At 32.1% G+C, this 5,020-nt stretch overlaps 1 pseudogene; it reads left to right on the top strand.

The window, feature by feature from the left end:
* The first annotated feature begins 707 nt into the window (after positions 1-707).
* Positions 708-4,561, top strand: LOC113184182 (protein BTG3 pseudogene; annotated as a pseudogene).
* The last annotated feature ends 459 nt before the right edge of the window (positions 4,562-5,020 follow it).

The following is a 5,020-nucleotide window of genomic DNA, read 5'->3' as shown; positions in this document are numbered from 1 at the left end:
ACAGGGATGTAGAAACGGAGTCATTGTGCTGTATGTACAGTTTGGAACCATGAAGTTTCTAGAGGCTGTTAGTGGTGATGGTGGCCCAACCATGTAAATGTACTGAATGTCATTAAACTGCTCATTCAAATGGACATACGGGTAGACCAATGTTATATATTTTTACCATATTAAGAAAGAAAAATAACATTTGGACTACCCTGCTCACAAAGCAATAATATGTAATTTTCATGGAAGGAAGTTGAGTCACATATTCCTTAAGGCAAAGATGGTGCTTAGATTTCAAAAGTATGCCTACTCTTCCTCTTTCAGTAGGGCCTATTTTTGTAGTAAGGTCAACTTTCAGATTTTTAAAAAAAAAAAAAAACTTTGGACACTTCAATGGTAAATCTTCCAGTTATTTTGACAGATAGTACAAAATGTGCTTCCCTATTGATTTATGTGACCTTTCTTCATGCTCTATTGTCTCACTTGAAGGGATGCACCTTGAAACACAACACCAAACCATTCCATGCTCAGAAATCTCCTTGCAAAAGGAAATGATTAGAAGGAGAAGCTCATGAAGAAGACGAAGTAGCACTTATAAATACCTGAAATAATATCATATACCTTTGTTCACCTGTTTATTTTCTCTCTCCTTCACTGCACCCAGCATGGTTCCAGAACATATTAGTTGATTATTAAATGTTTGCTGAGTGAATGGATAAATGAGGAAGGTTGAGAAGAAGTCTGGCAATGTGAAGGTACCAGAATTCTCTCAAAAGATCAGATATCTGATATTTACTTTGGCACCACCACTAATTTAGTTGAGTAACCTCAAGTTCTTCAAGTTCTTCTCACAACTTTCTCTCAATCAATGTCCTTGCTCATAAAAGGACCCGAATTTTTTTCTTCTGCAATATTCTTTGATCTCCTTTCTTCTCTATGACCCTAGAATTACAGTTTGAAAAGGCATCATCATTTCAATGACCTGAATTGCCAGAATGTTACATTTTTTTGTAGGTTCTAAAAAGAACCTACAAAAAAATTGTAGCAAAAATATTTATTAGATGAAATAAATTTCGACACAAAGTATTAAAAGTGTAAGAATTAAGTGGTCTTTTTACATTCATTAAAATACAATACAGCATGACATTACAGTAATGATAAGATTATGGGTTCAACATTATAGTTTAAAGCTATAATATTGAATCCAATTAGATCAAATGATGGGAATATGAGAGAACCAAATGCTACAGTGGCCCTCTCAAATTAGATCTCAATTATTTTTATAATATTTCATGCTTGATTTATGCCACCCAATTAAGCTCACAAAAGAGACAAAAGTATGATTGAAAATCAACAACTTAAGGGAAACAATACAAGGTGTCTATTATGAAAATTTCAGACACCAATTTTTATAGACAATTAGAGACAAAATACATAAAGAATGAAATAAAAAATGTAAGCTGATATAGAATATTAAGATAGCAATAGAAGGTTTATAATAAAAACAAACACAACTGAAGAAAGAATTATTGAATGTGATTAAGGACAAAAGAAAATATTCAGAAGAATGTATGGAGAGACAAAATGATATAAAATAAAGAAGGGAAAGTAAGAAACATAGGAAATACACTGAAAACATCTAACATGATTGTATTTTCAGAAGAAAAGGAGAGTAAAAAAGAATCAGAAGTGATAGAATTAATAACTTTCTAAAACCAATATATCAAATAGACAATATCAAGTCCTAGATTCAAAACAAAATAAAATTTTAAAGTCCTATTGACCTAAACCATAATTTTAAAGAAAATCAATCTTAGGCTCAGTATAATAAATCTACTGTCACCAAAGACCAAGGAAATATATTTTAAAGAAATATATTTTAAAGCAACCTGAAGTAGGATAGGTAAGACATAGTTAACTTTCAAACAAGCAACAATGAAGTGACAGCCAACATTTCAATAAAATCAATGAAAGATAAAAGAAAATGAAATAAGATTTTTAAAGTGATAAAATAGCTACCAAGTTAGATAAAATAGATCAACAATGAGAGAAAAATGAGGATGTTTTCAGACAACACAAAACTGGGAAATTTCTCCACCAAAAAAAAAAAAATTAAGAATAATTCTAAGCTGTCATTTGAAGGTCTCCTTAAGTTTTAGGTTGCTTTTCTTCAAGTCCTTCTTTCTTCCTTTTTTCATGCTGTAACTTTTATCCCTGACTTTCTCAATAAAAGTTGTTGCTGCCTTTATCCCTAATGTAACACTATGAGAAGTGGAACCTTTAAGAAGGCCTCTATGGGTGAATTAAGGCCATTATCATAAGGGTGGGCTCCTGATAAAAGGATAAGTCCAGCCCGTCTTGTCTCTGTCTTTCACATACTTCCTTGTCCTTTTGCCATGCTATGGCTCAGAAAGAAGTCCTCACCAGAAGTAGCCTCTCGATCTTGGATTCTTAGCCTCCAGGACCATGAGACAAATAAGTTTCCATTATTAACAATTTGCCTAGTCAGTGTGTTGTTATGTAACCAAAAAAAAAAAAAAAAAGACTATGGCAGCCATTGATCTGTTGTAAAGAAAATGAGATTAGATAGAAATATTTAAGAAGAAATTAAGGAAAATTGAAGGAGCCAAATAAAGTATGGATAATTTCAAGTGAATACTGAATATGCCATGCCATAATAGTAGTGTCTTATAGGATTTTACCTATAGAACTAAAACATATAATAATAATATAAATGTTAAGAAGGAGATACATAGAGTTTAAATATGTTAATGTCTTACTGTGTCTTGGAAGAAATTAATTTATATTAAAGTGAACAAGATAACAATGTAACTAAAATCTCTAAGCTATCAGTAAGGTAATAGTAAAACTACCAAGATAACAATGAGAAAAAAAATAATTTTAAAAAAATCAGTCAACTAAAGAGAAGAAGAAGAAGAAGAAGAAGAAAGAAGAAGAAGAAGAAAAAAAAAATATATATATATACACTATGTACATATGTAACATAAAACAGGATAAATATAAAATAAATGATAACGCATAAGATGTAGGGGGCTTTTTCTGCTATGTCAGGAATTATGTTTAATATACATGGATTAAAAATATCATAAAACAAAAATAATGTTAGACTTTATTTTTAAATAATGCAACTATTTGCTGCTTATAAGGCAGACTAATATGTAAGTATGCTTTAAAGTTGAAAATAAAAAGATGAAAAATAGTATATCATACAAATACTAACCAAAAGACGCTGTATTAACATATGATAAAGTAGTCATTAAGAAGAAATATCACTAAAAATAAAAAGTAACATTTCATGTGGGAAGAGGTTAGATTTACCAGAAAGATATAAAAATTCTTATCATTTATGCTCTTAGTTACATAACCTAACAATATGTAAAGTAATTCTTGACAAGACCATAGAAAATATACAAATTAACAATAATAGGGGAGATTTTTTAAATCAATAGATTTTATTTTTTTAGAGTAGTTTTAGGTTTAGAGAAAAACTGAGCAAAATCCTACTAGAAAGAATTCCATATACGCCCTTACTCCCAATCCGTTCACATATTATGCATTATTAACATCTTACAGTCATGTTGCGTAACTCATAAGCCAATATGATGTAGTATTAATTTAAGTGCATAGTTTACTAGATTCTCTCTTTGTGTGGTATATTCTATGGATTTCCATAGTAAACATTTTACCAAAGTTCTCTCAGTAGTGAATAAAGCAAGTATGTGAAATATTAGTACAGAACCTGAGAGCCAGACATGCAGGATAAGGCTCACTGTGCTTCCTGTAGCCCAGCTCCAGGCCACTGATCCCACACCCTCAGTACTGCCTGCACAGGGTCAGGGCCACCAAATCTACAGCCTCGAAGCAGCAGTGCTGCAACTAGGAAAAATGAGAAAGGTAATTGATGTCATTATATTTTTCGCCAGCTTAGTTTGAAAACATGTAAGTTCAAAGGAGAGACGGTTGAGAGATTTGCTGAGAAACTAACTCAAATACCTCAAGAAAATATGAAATATCACTGGTATTCTGAAAAACCATCAACGGATAGGCCTACAGATGCACCTGTGTTAATAAGCTTCAGAGAGTTAATCTTTGGGTCATAAATGCCTGTGAGAACAGCTGAATGTTGTACAGTGACCTGGGCTTGCCAAAGGAGCTTACTCTCACAGCGGACCCAGGTGAGTTGCAATGTTGGTATTGGGAGAAAAGCAATGTATTCTTCATTGCCAGCTTTGAAAATGAAGATGAAAACAAGAATGAGATCTCCAAGAAGGTTACCAGGACAAAGTTATCTCTGAGTATCACTTAAGATCCTCTACTTCAGAACTGATATTCTTACCTCTTCTAGTGTGGTACCCATTGCTCAGCGGGGAAAAATAATGGGAAGGTACAGAAGGAATGACCATCAGAGTCACTACCCTCCTCCTGTTCCTGTTGCATTTGATTATCCAGATCAAGAAAGAAGAATGAACCATATCTCCCAATCTAGTGACATGCATACCTCCTCCTAGAATGCATTCACTGGATTAATCCTCATATTTTAGCACCTCACTAGCTTCCTTTGATTCTGTTGGTGTCATGTTGTGACAAAGGTAGAATATACTTTTACTACACATTAAAAGCTATAAAGTTTATAATCATAGTAGTAAAGTTAGTCGACCAAAACCATCAAACTTATTTTTATAGACAAGTTATTTAGAATAATCTTTCTTTAAAATTATATATGCACTTTAGGTGTAGTGATATAGTTTGAAAAACTTTGTTACAATTAGTCAAGTGCCTGAGTTTTTAATACCACACTTTAATGTACAACACCCTATTGGATATGAAAATACCATAGGAGTGAATAATCTGTTCTAGCATGTTTGTACATTTACTTTATGGAAAGTATAAAAATTATCTGTACACAGGAAATTCTTCATGTCATCATTGTTTAGAAGAATTGCATGAAATCATGTTGTTGCAAATGAAAAGTAGTTTGAGGCATGAAAAAATTATTAATACAGACAAAGAA

Source organism: Urocitellus parryii, chromosome 7 (genome assembly GCF_045843805.1).
Source record: "Urocitellus parryii isolate mUroPar1 chromosome 7, mUroPar1.hap1, whole genome shotgun sequence".
NCBI classification, from domain to species: Eukaryota; Metazoa; Chordata; class Mammalia; order Rodentia; family Sciuridae; genus Urocitellus; species Urocitellus parryii.
The sequence above is the reverse complement of the archived record's forward strand: the minus strand, read 5'-3'. Positions and strand labels throughout refer to the sequence as shown.